General features: G+C 35.1%; 1 protein-coding gene across 2 annotated transcripts in view; it reads right to left on the bottom strand.

Annotated features, from left to right (window-relative positions):
- The window catches only part of LCOR (ligand dependent nuclear receptor corepressor), a 126,085-nt gene that overhangs the window by 56,818 nt on the left and 51,165 nt on the right, over positions 1 to 18,102 (bottom strand). For both annotated transcript variants that reach the window (XM_060126578.1, XM_060126577.1), the window contains exons 3-4: positions 7,178 to 7,243; positions 6,757 to 6,836 (exon numbers count right to left, since the gene is read on the bottom strand). The gene's annotated coding sequence lies outside the window, so the exon portion shown is untranslated. The remainder of the gene's footprint in view (positions 1 to 6,756; positions 6,837 to 7,177; positions 7,244 to 18,102) is intronic.

Below are 18,102 nucleotides of genomic sequence, written 5' to 3'. Positions count from 1 at the left end.
TCCATTTTAGGAAATGGCATAGAAGTCCGTATCAGAGCAACAAACGTGACAATCCATATCCCTACTTATCACCCAGGATGGGGCCAGGAAGATGTCTGATTCAAGATGGGCAACCCATTTATTCTATGATTCTACCTTCCTTTTCAATCTGATTCTTCTTCCTACTTTCTAAAACGAAGGTTTTCTTCAGTTTTCACTATTTTGAGCTTTACCTCTCACCAAAGATCTCACCTGCTCAAATAAACCAATCACTGTATGTATTCAGGAACACTCCAAATATGTATTCAGCTCAGACCTCTTCTTTCAACTCAATTTCCACAACTCTGTCTCCTGGACACTTCCAACTAAATGCTTACTTTCATCACAAACTGCTTCCAGCAAATAACCTCATTATCCTCACCATAAAAATTGGGCACGTGTAACACCTTTCCCCGTCTTACTTCTCAACCTCTGTCAATTCACCATGCTAAGTCAACCTGGCTTAGAAAGCCTAACATCAGTATCATTTCACTCTCCCTTATCTATACATTTATGTAATCATGAAGTTTCAGCGATTCTTTATTCTAGATTTTCTACATACATCCCTTCCTTATGCATCTGGCACAGCCAAGACCCTAGTTCAGGCTTATTTTCTGGATGATTACAAGAATCTCTTCTAATTTTCTCTCCATTACATCCTAAAAATAACTATCAAATTAACTGTTCTAAAACATAGATCCTTTTAAGGTTCATGTTGAATTTGATCTCCTTGATTAAGCAAATTCCAGTGGCATCTGCTGCACCTCTCAACTGCTACGTACTTATATTTTCTTGTGTTATCTACTACCTTTTCAAATATTACATATGAGAATGAAGGAGGGAATTTTACTCTCAATATCAGAGCTCTGACTCTGGGCAAGCAGGATGGAGGATTTAAGTCTCCCTAATTTAGATCTCCTTTAATTCCATTAGCCACCCATGGTCTCACCAACATTCCATAAGCAAGGAGGGATCCACTTTTTACTTCTTTGGTATACTCTCTGGTTTATCACAGAACCAGACATTCAATAAATCTGCCAAATGATCAGTATGATAAGTATATTGGTTAACTCTAACCGCATAAAATTGTATACAGTTAATCTCCGATTAATGGTTTCTCCAAGTCTGTATGTTTGTTTTAGGGGGAAAAAGTCCACAGATTGGGAGTATATATTAAAAAAACACAAAACACACACACACACTAACTGTCCCCGCCCCCAAAAAAACCTCTTTGATATTTAATCTTGGAAGAGCACTGATTCACTGTGTCCAGTGGTTTTCCTGTATCTTTTAAAATAATCTATAAAAGGCCTCTGGAAACACAACAAGGTTCGGTATTACAATTTAGATTTGTACAATTAACTGAGCAAGTAGTTAATCATGTACTAATTTGTGGTATCCATTTAACTCTACCCTGTATCTATTTAAGTCTCACAAGTAAATAACCCTTAAACTTCTCATATTTGTTTCTTCTTTCTCAGTCTTAATAGATAGGCACTATATTGATACATTTTTCTTCCACAGTTCCTTTTATATAATAGGTACTATGAATACTTAACTGAGTTGTGGTACTCTGGGACAAGATGACAGACAAGTCATTATCTAGCAGCACTGAATATGCCCAAACTAATAATTCAACACAAATACATGCTGTAGAATACAATGAGAAAATAATAACTAGATTTAGTATCTGCTCTTACTATAAATTTCAATGTGCTAAAATAGAAATAAAAATTAAAATGTTAGAAGGATATATCTAAACTTCTAATTAGTGTATACTCACAAAACAGAGGAAACTATGAAATGTTCACAGTAAACACATGACAGACTAATGAAATCTATCTAGTTACATGATTCCTGAGGGTAGATGGGCACTGAAAGAGATCTATAATGTGACTCTAGTCTTATCGCTGGTTACTTACAAAAATAAATGCTCTGCCCCACCCAAGATGTGCCCCTCCTGTGTCTGCCTATCCAGACCTATGTATTCTTCAAAAATGCAGCTCAAGTCCCACCTTCTTAAAACATTCTCCTAATATGCTAGTCAAATACTACTAACTTACTAACAGTCTTATAATAAACTTAAGAGCATAAACATTTTATATTTTTGTATAACATCCCATCTTACATTATCCTTAGTTACTAAAACATCCATGCTCTTTACTCTATAATTGCTATCTCTACTCTATCCATGTACAAGAACAGCCATTACTACAGACTGATTCATTGTTTAGAATTAGTCCATTTTTAGGGATATGAAATAATGAAAGTAATTTTTAATTCTTCCCATCTCTCCAATACTCTCTCACTACTACTGGATCAGCTCTTCATACTATCAACACGATCCTACAATTAACAAAAGCCTCACAAGACTGTTTCTAACAGATATAGAAAGAAATACAGATGTATGTATACATATATTTAAGTAAACATACATACTTCCTAGCTCAGACAACTGACGAGGCCTAGAAGCAGTGATGTTCTAGTACCAATGAGTATACCTAGTACCTTGCTTTCTTATACAATTTTCTAAATAAAAGAATCTAGGATTCCTTGGAGAAATCCAGGGTTGGGACAGGGAAAGCAAAGATAAGTTGTGGAATATTTTTTGGTGCCAAAAAGTAAAGAAATGATAGAAACATGTTTAAAAAAAAAAAAAAAAGATGAAGAGCCAACCTGAATGGGCTCTCAATGGCCAAATCCAGAACAATTCAAACTACAAAATAAACAATGATTGTAATAAATTATAACCAAAAGAACAAAATAAGAATATGTAAGTCCATACTGATGGGTAAACAAACAAAAACATAAATAGAGAAGGGAAACCTCTTCCTTACAGTAGGTTTCCAGCTAATAGAGATTGAAGAAATAATACAAATAGAAAGTCATCATCTGGTAAACACCATAGTAGTAATTTTTTCAGGCAAGATTCATCAGTTGATGCTAAAATTAATGTATGATGAGAAACTAGTATGAGAAAAAGATACTTACAAAATCTCAAAGTACGTCTCCACGATTTCCACAAAAGGGAAAAAAACAGAAACCTTACAGTAGAGAAAACTGGCAGACACCATCTTAACCAAGTGATCAAAGTAAACATCACCATGTGCTTCCCAATATGGTGCACTAAGGATGACACATCATCAATTCTGTAGAGTTCTTGCCAGAAATGCATAACCTGAATTCAATCATGAGGAATCATCAGAAAAACTTAAATTGAGGGGCATTCTACAAATCAAATTGCCAGCATTCTTCAAAACTGTCAATGTTATGAAAGGCAAAGAAAAACTGAGAACTATTCCAGACTAAAGGAGACTAAGGAGACATGACAACTAAATACAAAGTGGGATCCTAGATTGGCTCCTGGACCAGAAAAATGACATTACTGGGGTAACTGGTGAATTCTGAAAGGCTTGCAGATTATAGTACTGTATCAATGTTAATTTCTTGATTTTTTATAACTGTACTGTGGTTACATAACATGTTAACATTTGGGAAACCTGGGTAAAGGGTATAGAGGAATTCTTTTTATTATTTTTGCAACCGTTTTATATGTCTAAAATAATTTTAAAAAGAAGCTAAGAAAAAGTAAAAAGCCTCATGAGTGAATAATACACAGAGAACTTTGTATATATTCTTGGCACATGTAAGCACTCACAACAGTTAGCTATTAATATTATAATTCTCCAACTTTATTAAGCATGCTGACTTCTTACTTCCTCATTTAGTAAATATTTTAGCATGTCTACTACATGCCCAACAAACAGGAAAGGAAGGAAAGGAAGTAAAAGCCAAGCAAGGCAGGCAGGCAGGCAGGCAGTGACTCCTAGCACATCTGAGACTGGCTATTTCAAATATACCCATGCCCATTTACACTCTTACTCTCTCCCCCTTTCCAACTGAGTAATCCCAAATGCTTCTTAATTCTTACTTGATCACTTTCCATGTTCGTGTTTCTAGTTTTGTTATCAAAATGCATGTATTCTAAAAACATGGATCAAATCCCAGCTATGTGACTTTGCCCATAACTTAGTCTCTGTGACCCTTCCCATATCTTTATTTGTAAAACTGGGATGCCTTTAACCAACTTTATAGCATTGTTGTGTAGACTAAATGGAAACAAAAGTAAATGACACATAGTATATGCTCAAAAAAAATGTTAGTTGTCTTTCCCTTACAAAATATATTTTCTAACTGCTGAAGTGTAGATGAACAATTGTTTTACTAATTTCTAGCTGAATACTTGTTATATTTTCCAAAGATGCAACTTCATTTTTCACCTAGATATTTTAAAAAGTAAATATAAATAATGTATTTACTTTATCCATTGTAACAAACAGCATCCAATGAAAATCCAATTAACTAAAAAATATGCATAACCTCCATCTCATTCCCAAATATCAGACCAGTATTTCTAACAGCTTTTCCAAACATTATCTAGACATCTTGGCATGCCAACCCCAACTTAAGATTCCAATATTGTGCTCTATGCTGCCACCTCTTGGCTGTTACCATTCTCTCCACATATTTCTTCTATTTTTGGAATCTTAAGTCAGCCAAGCCTCAACCCAATGGATACATTTAATTTCCAGATTCTAGTGCTTCTCAGATAAGATGCTCCAAGTGCCTGCAAAGAGTTTCAACAAAATCACTTTAAATCTAACACAACTAAAGCTATACACTTGACAAGTTATATATTCTAGGCTCTCTCTTCCTATTTTCCATAGACATGGCTGTCTCTGAAAAAAATAAATGCCCAAGACAGGTAGTGAAATGCCTAATGGAGAAAACCAGCTTTCCCAGATCTAGGTGGGTTTTCAAACGGAAATATTCTTCCTAATTAGAATACTAACTAAAAATTATAGAACTACGAACAGTAAGAACAGCTGCTACATGGTTAAATGCTACATGGTTCCATGCGTTGCTATTTCTGTTTTCTTCTAAAAATATTCATGCAATATTTTATCCTCATATAGCAATGGAAAGCTCAATCATATTACAAGACTATACTGTACTCAATTACTGAACATAGAAAGGCTTTCCTCCCAAACCAATTCTGAAAGAAAGGTAATTAATCATTGGCTCCTTCTATGCTACCAAAATGCCTATTAAATAACTTGTTCAATAGACAGTCACAACACATATGTGTGTGCACGCACACACACACACAGACACACACAGTTTAAAATGATGAACTTTAACTTCATTGGTAGCTGCTTAATTTTCTGGTCTTTTTCAAACCACAGTAAATTTCAAAACACTTTACTCATTAATTCAGTAAAAACAGACCATCCTGGATAGTCACAGCAAAAACTTTTTCATGTACTTAAGCAAGAAAAAGATGCCACAAAAGAAGAACGTTAAGAAGCTCTTATATTGGCTTTGATTTTAAAGCAACTTTCCAACAATGGTAAATAATGGTAGAGTGGTCATATGCAGGGGTACAAAGAAGCATGTCATGTTTCATGGTCTTCAGAGGTTGACAGTGTAGTCAGGAACACAAGATTCAAACACAGAAAAGGATAAACAACAAAAGGCAGAATATTACTTGACAAATAATTGGTATAATATTTACTACAACAGTGTGAAGGGTGGAAACAGCAATAAGAGCAGAGGCGTACCATTAATAAGAAAGGGGAGTCAAGGTAAGAGTAAGAGCAAGGGGAATTTCAAGTTATAAAGAACAACGGGTATGCAATGCTGTAGTTCAAATGGTAAAAGAATGTTGTTTAATACAAACGATCAGACCAGTTTTGCATGGAAGACTAGTGGGGTAGCATTAGAAAGAGAAGTGGACTGACCTGTGGAGGGTACTGAGGCACTGAGCATGAGGCTAATGAATCCCAAAGATAACTGTAAAGTCACTGGAGACTGAGTGCAGGGTAACATTTCCACACCATTTGAGGGGTGAGGGTCAGGAGGAGGTAGGGAGGAGAGGGGTTTAACCATGTAGCAGTGTTTCACACACTGAAGAAAACTAAGAGACCAATCATGTTATTTCAGCAGTCCAGAAATAATGCTAAAGGTCTGAACTATGGTGATGACTGTAGAAAGAAAAAGAATGGAAGAACTGATAAAACCTGGTCAATGATTTGAAGTTAAAAGTGTACAGGGGAGAGGAAGGAATTAAAAATGTTTCCAAAGCTTTAAAGCAGAGAACAGAAATACCATAAAAAGAAATGCAAGAGAGTAAACCATTATTAATAAATGTTTCCAACAACTGAAATGTTTCTAAACCAAAATTCTTTTTATGTTTAACACAAAGCAATAAAACAATAGAAATGCAAAGGTAGAGCCAATTTTTACAACTGAACACAAACAGCATCCATGCTCATATATTATGAAGAAACATACTAAAGCATAAACCACAGTCCATCATAAATCTACATGAATTAATAACTACTTGATCCAGATCCATGTTACTGTACGAATGACTCCCATTACGTGAATTACCATACATTTCATATTTAAAATAAACACAACAGTTTGAGACCTAGTTCATTATTCTGCCTAGTGAACTAAATAAACAGAACAATGCATGATGGGATACAGATTTCTCAATAGGCTAATCAACAGACTAGAAACAGTCTAAATTGCAAAACTGAGTTACTATCAAATCCTTTATGAATAAATATGGAATCAGTACTCCTACAAATCCTCCAACAAAGTAACCAAATTTTGGAAAAATAAAAACTATAAAATACCACACTAGACAAGTTTCACAAGTTTCTTGGTTACCTTTACTTTATCTCTTCTCAAGCAACAGAACAGACAATTTTCATCAAAAGTCCAATCGGAAATGCTTTCAGGTTCACAGTCTGCAAAAATAGTAGGAATAACAAATTAACAGTTACAAAAGAGGATTTTTCAGGAAACAAATGAGAACTAATTTCAAAAATATTATTTATTTTAACAACAAAAACACCCCTCACTAAGTAGTAGACAAATTCCTTATCTGCAATAATTGCTCACTAGTTAATACACCTTATTCATACATATATCTGCATTATCAACCACACACAAAAAGATGCTTAAATGGATACAGCTATAACCCACATAAAACTGTGAATAAAAAGGAGAAGGAGACTGGGGCTTAAATCACCAAGGTATCATTTATGTCACCAGGAAGAATTTGAAATGCCAAAAAAATTCTGAATACCTTTAAATAAACTGAGATCTTTTAATAATGCAGGTCCAAACAGCCCTTCAAGAATACTTTCAAACCCTAAAAGGATGGAAAAAAATCCATTATTACAATAATATTCCCTACAGTAAATTTAACCTTGTTGCATGAAAAAAACAATGGTGTTTTCTTCCAATTCTCAAGGACCTCCAGATTATTACTGATGGGATGCTGAGGAGAGTATACGACCAATCTAAAGGGAGCATTTGCATTTTTGTCAGTGAATAACACTCAATACAAATTCAGAGCCCATTCCAAGACAATACAAAACAACAGCAGAAATAACCAATGAAGGAATGGAATCATGAGATCTCTTACTATCTTACAAAATTCCAAATACCTCTTTACATAAACTTTCAAACTTCATTTTAAAAAGCACCCTCCCCAGTGAAAGAGTCAAACTGCTTCAAAGTGTCCACAATGTTCTGGGTTAATCTAAATGGCATGTTTCTGAATATGAACTGAGATAACAGATTCTTCAATCTAACAGTATTTTTTAAGAAGGAAAATCCTAACTGAAAACAACATCTGTATCACATGCACACACAAAAAAGCCCATTTTAAATATTATAAAATAAAAAGACTTCTGTAATTAGTTCACACTGCCACAGTAACTACTCACTGGTTCCTTTATGAAGCTAGAACCCACTACTCACACATACAAAAAGAAAGAGAGAGAGAGAGAAAGAGAATTCAAATATACCTATACATAGATGTTTAAACTATTACCACTCTCAATCAGTACAAAGTAGAAAATGAGGGGACTTCCCTGGTGGTCCAGTGGTTAAGAATCCACCTGCCAACGCAGAGGACGCAGGTTCGATCCCTGGTCACGGAAATAAGATCCCACATGCCACAGGGCAACTAAGCCCACGTGCTGTAACTACTGAGCCTGCGTGCTGTAGAGCCTGTGTGCCACAACTAGAGAGCCCACACGCCACAACTACTGACCCATGTGCCACAACTACTGACCCATGCACCACAACTAGAGAGCCTGCATGCTGCAACTACTGAGCCTGCGTGCCACAACTAGGAAGAAGCCTGCGCACTGCAATAGAAGATCCTGCGAGCCACAACTAACACCTGACACAGCCAAATAAATTTTAAAAATATATTTTAAAAAATTCCTTTAGAAAGTTCTAAAAGAAAAAAGTAGAAAATGAAAACAAAACCTTTTCTAATTTATTATCTCAAACATTGCTGATTAACTCAATGAAAAACAATGTAAAAATATCTTTGCCATCTTGCTGTTTTCTATGGGTTATTAAGAGTAAGGAGGAAAATGCAAAAGAGAATCAAATTGTACCCTTATACAACATAATACATAATTCATTAGTGCAGCAGTTCCCAAATTATGTATCATGGACCTCATTAGGAGCTCAAATAATTACAAGAGGTCCATGAGTCCATGTCCTTTAAGCATGACCTTTAGAAAGGTCTTGCGCATTCAGTGTACATACAACTTTTCAAATGCACACAAATATTACTGCAATTAAGAAAATATATAAAGTGTTACTGATTTCCTAGTAGTTTGGGGCACTATGTATTTTGTCACATAATGTATTATCACCTAAGGGTTTATAATTTTTTTTTAATTGTTAAAAAAGCACTCTTATGTTCAAAAGTGAGGGAACTACTAATGTAAAAATACTATAGCCAGGTGGATACATGAGGTCCACAAACAGGGACACTTCCTAACCACAAATACAATCACCATAAAGGGTTTGGAAAGTAAGGGAGTAGAAAAGATGGTCCCTAGAAACAGTATTTTACCTTGTTGTAAGAGTAACATTGTAATGTAAGGGATTTCTTTGCCCTTAATATTAAGCCATCATTTTCAATAGGGTAATCTCTAGAGTTTGTATCATCTGCACTGTAGTTAGAGAGTTGATTTTTCTAAATTATTTTCATGATTTCTAGATTCTAGATTTTTCATTTATTATTAAGGATTAATCGTTTTTCAACTCTCCTTAGTTCTTCCCATCAAAATGATTCCAAGGACATCAGCAAAACCAAACTACCCATTCAAGCAAATGGGAGGTATCTATCCTGTTTATTGTTTGCCTACTATAATTAAAACACTGTCCACTAAATTACTATGTCCTCTCTTCCCTACACTAGGGAGGAGAGAAAGTGTTGGGCTAAGAGTTTTGAGAGTGGGGAGGTGGTGATGAGGGAATGAGAAAGAATTGCTAGATACTGCCTATCCTGGGCCTGCAAACTAGATATTTTCAACACTAACTTAAAAAAAAAAATCCTGCAGCTGCCTCTAAAGCCCTCTTATCCTCAAAATGGATTTCTGACTTCACAAATATTAATGAAAGCACTTCAATATCTGGCAAGTACCAAGTACACACTGCAAATAACTAAAGGGGATTACAGGTGGCCCTTACTCTGAAGGGCATATCTAATAGGCTTTCACCTGGGTTTATATGAAATTATAACAAATTCCAAATGTGGATGCTTAGCCATAAATTCTTGAAAGGGAAAAATGTAAATAGAGCAAAAAATAATACTAAGAAAAAAAAGCAAATAAAAGCCTTGGGAGATAAAATTTTAAAAATTACAGAAGATAACAGAATTGGAAAGAATAATAGAATAAGAACTTCATCAATAACACACAAACACTAACAAAAACTGAATCACATTATCAAAGAGCAGTGAAAGGGACAGACCAAAAAGAATCAAACAAGAAAAAAAATCTGGTCATAAATGCAAAGATTTAACCACAACTAATTTTGATCAAAACAGTAACTGTAAACAAGTCACTTCTCTTTTGCTCACGTCTGCAACAATACATTAAACCGTACAAATACTGATCAGACATTGTTAAGTCATATTTTGCTTCCCCCTGTTAACTGAATTTAATGCCATTCAGTTTTATTAATACTAAATACTGAATTTAGCAGTTGCATAGCAACAAGGAATGTCTCACGTGCTATGCTTGACACTAACAAAAGGCAAACAAGAAAAGAACAAATGTATTCAAAATTTATACCATGATCTCACAAAAAAGCCATGAAGATCAACAAATAAAATGCCATGGAAAATTAAATAAATAATGAAAAAGACAGCTATGTCCTTATGTTCAACCACCAGGGCTTAAAAAGCACCGGTATGTAATATATTATTACATGTAAAGAAATATTAATAATTTTATTGAGCATGACTACTGGCCAAAGAATTCCTATCCAATATTGCAACTGGAATCAAAGCTGGTCTCCAATCTCTTTCTCACTGCAACCTGAAGACAATCACTGTGTCTTCAGACAGTATTCCTGAACACTACTTTAACAATGTGACCATCTGTTCAGAAAAACCCCACTTTGTTTAAAAAACAAATCCCAAATTCCTAAGTCCAGCAATCAAAACTATTTATAATTTCACCCTAACCTACCACTGACAGCCTTATTTCTCAGAACTTTCCTGCTCATTCTCACAGCTCCATCCAGGTTGGTATTCTAATGTATTCAGTCATCTATTATTTCTACCTCCTAATATTTTCTCAAGCCTTTTCATTTCACCTCTGCCCAAATAAATTATTTCCTTCAAGGCACTCTTCAGTTTGTTCAACAAATAGATATTCGCTTATCCAACATATATTAATTGAAAGCCTACCACCTATCAGGGACAGTGGCAGGCACTGAGTAGGCAGGCAATGATGAACAGACATGGTGTCTGCCCTCATGGAGCCTGAGTTTCCAGTTTTCTCATTCTCAGAATTCACATATCACTCTCTCCCTTTTAAATAAATGTCAACTACCTTACGTTTTCTCTTTTCTGTCACATGCAAAGCACTATGTAAGTATTCTGTAATACAAAATTTGTCATACGCTATCTAAACACTGCTTTTGTTTTTTCTTCTATATGTTTATGTCATCTCAAAGAGATTTAACGCTTCAAGAAGGCTAGGAAGGAAGGTCTTCCTGTTTCCCACAAGGTTCCTCTTACACTAGGGCTCTATGTGCCTGGTTTTTAGCCTTTGCTTTGAATAACCTAGCTCTCAAAAACAATAGACAGAAGATTAAAATTCCTCACACATTACCCTCTTCAATCTAAATCATAATCTCTACTCTATTTCTAACCAAAATGGGGAAAACAGATTATGAAAAGTAACAAGATAGGAACATATCAAATATATAGCCAACTAATAAGCTACAGCCTGTACTTTTGAAATAAAGCAAAATACTATGAATGGAATGAAAAAATGGTTTGTGAGTCTTGGGAACGTCTCCTCTGAGATAACAGTACAGAGATTATCAGTCTGAGAGATAAAGAGGGGCTAAAGGAAAACTAGGAGCATATCAGAAAATCAGTAATTTTCACATCAAGGTCCCTTGGATATCTTGCAAAACTTGGTGCCGGTATAAAAGAGCTCAATCTTCAATAGAGTATTATTATTTTATAAAATATCAGTTCAAAGGTGCTTGCTGGTAACAATCATCAACTAATAGCTTAAACAAAGAGGAGACTGATAGTATCTGGAGTTCTTTGCTTAAAACTCAGGGTTTTAAACTTGCAAATACCACACTTAACTTCATTACAAGTGAGTGCCAAAATGAATAATTAAAAAGCACCAGATTATCAATATTTCACATGCAATCTCCAAAGGAATATAAGGTAATTAATCCCTTTTTACTGATGTTCCAGCTATTTCAGTGTGTCATACAACCAAATAAGTCTGGATGAACTTCTACAGGTAATGAGCAAAAACCAGGCTCCTCTTCTCATTACTTTACGCAATCCACCCCTGGTGGACAGCTACACTCATTAAGAGTTCTTCCTCTCTCCCTGAGCATCTGCTTCTGGCCCATGCTCTATGAGGAACCCATTTGCTGGCTTACTTACCCAGCACAATTTACCCAGCACAAGCACTGATGAAAAAGAATGGGCATCATCAGAAAATCTACAAACAACAAATGCTGGAGAGGGTGTGGAGAAAAAGGAACCCTCTTGCACTACTGGTGGGAATGTAAATTGATACAGCCACTATGGAGAACAGTATGGAGGTTCCTTAAAAAACTAAAAATAGAATTACCATATGACCCAGCAATCCCACTACTGAGCATATACCATAATTCAAAAAGCCACACGCACCCCAAAGTTCACTGCAGCACTATTTACAATAGCCAGGTCATGGAAGCAACCTGCCCATCGACAGATGAATGGATAAAGAAGATGTGGTACATATATACAATGGAATATTATTCAGCCATAAAAAGGATGAAATGGGGTCATTTGTAGAGACGTGGATGGACCTAGAGACTATGATACAGAATGAAGTCAGAAAGAGAAAAACAAGTATCGTATATTAACGCATAAATGTGGAATCTAGAAAAATGGTACAGATGAACTGGTGTGCAAGGCAGAAATAGAGACAAAAATGTAGAGAACAAACATATGGACACCAAGGGGGGAAAGCAGGGTTGGGGGGGTAGTGGGATGAACTGGGAGATTGGGATTGACCTATACACACTAATATGTGTAAAATAGATAACTAATAAGAATCTGCTATATAAAAAAATAAAATTAAATTAAAAAAAAAAAAAAACTGATGAAAAACCTGACCAGACATACTGAAGACCAACAATAACCCAGTCAAAACTAACAGCCCAGGGGCTTCCCTGGTGGTGCAGTGGTTGAGAGTCCACCTGCCAATGCAGGGGACATGGGTTCGTGCCCTGGTCCGGGAGGATCCCGCATGCCGTGGAGTGGCTGGGCCCGTGAGCCATGGCCGCTGAGCCTGCGTGTCCGGAGCCTGTGCTCCGCAGCAGGAGAGGCCACAACAGTGAGAGGCCCGCGTATCACAAAAAAAAAAAAAAAAACAGTCCAAACTGAAACAGAATTAATGAAGAAAAACATCAGAGATTGAAGAAAAATTATAAATAGTATTTCTATTGAAACCAGGGAAGAACAGCATTTAAAACAAAAAGCAAGCTGCTCTGGAAAAGAAGTGGAGAATATGTGCTTGGGGAGGGGAAAAAGGAAAACAAAACTGCCAAAAAACCAAATAGAGGTATTAAGTAGAAAAATATACATCAAATTAGTGATTTAAAAAGCCAATTTAAGAAATGTCCTCACAATGCACAGTAAATCTGAAGACACAGAAATCATGAGAAAAAGATTAGAGAGGAAGAAGAGGCCAGGTCAATGTCTGTGAAAGAGGATTTCTAGAACAAGGAAGAGCAAAGAGTATAAATTTTTAAAAATTAAATTTAAGAAATGGGGGTAGAGTGAGGGGGAAGGAGGAGGAGAAGGAAAAGAAAACTTCCTAATGTTGAATACTGTCTTGAGTCTTCATATTTAATGTGCTCTGAGAAGTACTGGGGCAAAATACTCACGGGAAAACAAAGCATATATACATGTAAAAACTCTCCTGGCAGAATATCTGAATTTCAAAAATAAAAGTTTAAAAGCTCCAAATAAGGAGAAAATTTTACTTAATTTTACATAAAATAAGAGGAAAGCGATTTAGAATGACAGTCATTTCATAAGTAAAAGTAAATGCTAAAAGCCAATGGAAGTATGCTCACAAAATTCTGAGGGTAAAAAAACCTCACTTTTTTTAGCCAATCTATTTTTCACAGATATGAGTAAAATAAAGAAATTACTGGATATGCTATGATTTGGAAAACAGGACAGCCATTTACTCTGGGTACTAGCAACAGTCACTTAAAGTAGTTGAGATAAAAAAAAAAATTCAGAACAAAGACCTAAAAATGGAAAACACTGTTTATATAAAAAATAATGGTAAGCAATATACCAGTAAAACTAACAGTTAAGTATAAACAGTTGTTACTAATATGGGGGGGGGGGTTCAGTTTAATATAACAGATAAGAAAGGATTCTTTAAATAGATAAACACAATATAATTTTTTAAATTAATGATTTAGGAATAACATCCCAAACTATTACAACACAATCTTGGGTGAAAAAGTAAGAGTAAAATATGCTTAAGTATGTAAGATCAAGTGTGCATGTGGGATGAGGGAACAATTTATAATAGTCATTACTCTTTGATGTTGATAAGAAAATGTAGTGGGCTTCCCTGGTGGCGCAGTGGTTGAGAGTCCGCCTGCCGATGCAGGGGACACAGGTTCGTGCCCAGGTCTGGGAGGATCCCACATGCTGTGGAGCAGCTGGGCCCATGAGCCATGGCCGCTGAGCCTGCGCGTCGGGAGCCTGTGCTCCGCAACGGGAGAGGCCACAGCGGTGAGAGGCCCGCGTACCGCAAAAAAAAAAAAAAAAAAAAAAAAGAGAGAAAGAAAAAAGAACATGTAGCTTTAAATTTGCTTAAAACATATGGATAAAGCTGAAGAATTTCCAATCACCAGAGGAAATAAAGAACCAAAAAAGATCAACTATAAAAGTAAATAAAATTAAAAACGAAACAAAAGGCGAGCATGCTAAACAAGAAACACAAAAAATAATTTCAGGAATAGTATCAACCATGTACATGTTACAATAAATATTAATCAACTGAATTAACTACGTAAAAGAGAAAAAAGTGTCAGGTAGGGCACAGCAATATGCAGTTCATAACAGACTCAAAGTGACATAGATATGTTGAAACTAAAGAGGGAGACATAGATATGAGAAAACTGTAAAAAAAAGAAAAAAAAGAAAGCAATAAAGGTGGCAGTAACAATCAGAAAAAGAATTATTCAAGAATAAAAGCGTAAAACACAGATAACTAATAAGAACCTGTTGTATAGCACAGGGAACTCTACTCAATACTCTGTAATGGCGTATATGGGAAAAGAATCTAAAAAAAAAAAAGAGTGGATATATGGATATGTATAACTGTTTCACTTTGCTGTATACCTGAAACGAACACAACACTGTAAAGCAACTATACTCCAATAAAAATTTTTTTAAAAGCATAAAACAAAAAAGTGAAGAATTTTTCAATTACTAAAGGGCTAATCTATTTCATGAGTGAAACTGACCTATAACTTTTTTTTTCTTATATATGTTTGGGTTTGGAAACTGTCCTCCTCGAAAGAGTTGAGACATATTTCCATTTTTCCTACTTTCTGAAAGAGGTGACAGAAAATTGGGAAGCTTTCTTCCATAAAAGTTGGGAAGAACTCAAATCTAAAGCATTCTGGGCTTATTCTCTTTGACAGAAGAGTTTTAATATTAAATTTATTTAATAGTTATAGAATAATTCAAGCTTTTTATTTCTTCTTGAGTCAGTTTTTGGTAAGTTATATTTTTCTTTAATTTCAAAATTATTGGCATATTGTTGATAGTATTTTCCCTTATCTTTTTTAAAGTTGTGGTAAAACGTACATAATATAAAATTTATAATTTTAATCATTTTTAAGTTTACCATTACATATATTTACACTGTTTGCACCATCACCCATCTCCAGTACTTTTTTCATCTTGCAAACCTGAAACTCTATACCCATTAAATAGTAACTCCCTATTTCCTCCTACTCCCAGTCCTGCCAACCGCCATTCTACTTTCTGTCTATACAAATGTGACTACTGCACACCTCTTAAGTGGAATAACAGAGTATATATTTGTCATTTAGTAACTGGCTTACTTCATTTAGCATAACATCCTCACAGTTCATCCATCCTGCAGCATGTGACAGGACTTCTGTCCCTTTTAAGGCTGAATAACATTCCACCGATACATAGATCATATTTTGTTTATCCATTCATACATCGATGGACACAAGTTGCTTCTACCTTTTGGCTAGTATAAAATAACGCTGCTATAAATCCCTTATCTTTTAAATCTCCTCTTCCTCTGTAGTCTTCATTTTCATAATATTATTTATTTATGTCTTTTATTCCTTGATCAATTTTACCAGGCTTGTTTTCTTAGTCCCCCCTCCCAATTCACTTTTGACTTTTCTTGATCTTCTCTAATATATCTTTGTTTTCTGGTTCATTAATTTTCACTAAGTTTCATTATCTCTCTATTTTCTTTAGGTTTATTCTGCTGTTCTTTTTCTAACTTATGACAGAAGCTTAGTTCACTTATTTTGAAGTTTTCTTTTTTTTTTAAACAAAGTATAGGAGTGATTTAAGAGAATTAAACCTTAATTATTTCGTATTAAAAAGTAATCTAGGGCTTCCCTGGTGGCGCAGTGGTTGAGAGTCCGCCTGCCGATGCAGGCGACACGGGTTTGTGCCCTGGTCTGGGAAGATCCCACATGCCGCGGAGCGGCTGGGCCTGTGAGCCATGGCCGCTGAGCCTGCGCGTCCGGAGCCTGTGCTCCGCTACAGGAGAGGCCACAGCAGTGAGAGTCCCGCGTACTGCAAAAAAAAGTAATCTAGGATAAATAAAATGTAGTATATCCATATAATGAGAATATTATTACAATAAGGATGAATGAACTTCAAAACATTATGCTAAGTGAAAAAGGCCAGAAATAAAAGATCACATACTGTATGATTCTGTTTATATGAAATGTCCACAAAAGACAAATCTATAGCAATAGAAAGTAGTGTTTTCCTAGGGCTGGGAGTGAAAATGGGAATGACTGCAAATGGACACCACGTTTCTTTTCAAGGTGATGGACTTACTCTAACAGATTTTGGTGATGGCTCCACAACTTGGTAAATGTAATAAAAATCAGTGAATTGTATACTTAAAATGGGTGAATTGTAAGGTGTATAAATTATATGTCAATAAAGCTGTTAACAAAATAAGTATGCATATTTGGTAAATATTTATAATGCTTTAAGAAAATTTGGCCTGCTAGAGAGCCAGCCTTGGAATTTTAATCTGAAATGTAGAACTGAATAGCTGATTTAGACCTGGTTGTAGGCTGAAATCTTACTAAGTTTGTATACTGTATTAGAATTCTTACACAACTTAAGAATAACCACATTTATAAGTTTAAATTATATTTACAAGATTTTTTCAAAGTATCTAAGGTTCTGTTAAATCAATATTTAAGGAGAAAATACCTATAGTTTTACATTAAAATGTTTTAAGAGTTAACTAAAATATTTATCAAAAGTGTAAGTTTGGAGTAAGATCTATATTTTAGGAGAATGAGGCTTTAAATTTATAAATTTAAATAAACTGAACATTAAATTAGTAATCGAAGTAACTATGCATTATCTTTTCTATATACAAAGTCACCCTAAATCTCACACTTAATAACAAGAACTAATCAAGTGTTTTGTACAGAGCTCAGCAGTGTGGGGATATAGGGGAAATGTTTAAAATATATGCTCTGCCGTTTAAGATTTACACACATTTCTGCTACCACACATATACTGACAACTCTCCAATCTCTTATCTCTTGCTCCAGACGTTATTTCTAATTGCCTGCTTCATATCATCACCAAGATATCCCAAATACCTCCAAAAATCCAAATCAAAATCATTCTACCCCTTTTCCCTCATCTCAACCAGTGATGATTCCTGTATTCCTTACCAGGAAAATGGCATCACTAACCCCTTCCCCCAAGACATTCAGATTACAAATCTCACTCAGTCATGATTCCATTCTTTCCCTACATCAGTCAGTCCTATTCATGTTAATTACAAAAGATCCATCCAAATCTATTCTCTTTTATCCACTCGTAAATTCAGGCCTTCACCATTTCTTACCTTAATAATTATAATACATGTCACTCATGTTGATAATAATAGATAATAATTGAGCCCTTAGCTGGTATCAAGCAAGCACTGTATCAGGTACTTCATACCCATTATGATAAAATCTTCAGGGAAACACTGTAAAACAGGTATTATTACTACCTAATACATGTAAGAAAATAAAAGACTGAAGCAGCTATTTTTTTCATACAACTACAAAGACGCAGAGCCTAAGTTTAAAACCAGGCTGGTGATTCTAAAGCCCAGGCTTTTCACTTTTTCACACAACCTGCTAATAACATCTCAACTTTTCATTCATCCATTTAAA

This window comes from Lagenorhynchus albirostris, chromosome 16 (assembly GCF_949774975.1).
Source record: "Lagenorhynchus albirostris chromosome 16, mLagAlb1.1, whole genome shotgun sequence".
NCBI lineage: Eukaryota > Metazoa > Chordata > Mammalia > Artiodactyla > Delphinidae > Lagenorhynchus > Lagenorhynchus albirostris.
Note: the sequence above shows the minus strand (reverse complement) of the source record. Positions and strands in the feature narration are given on the sequence as shown.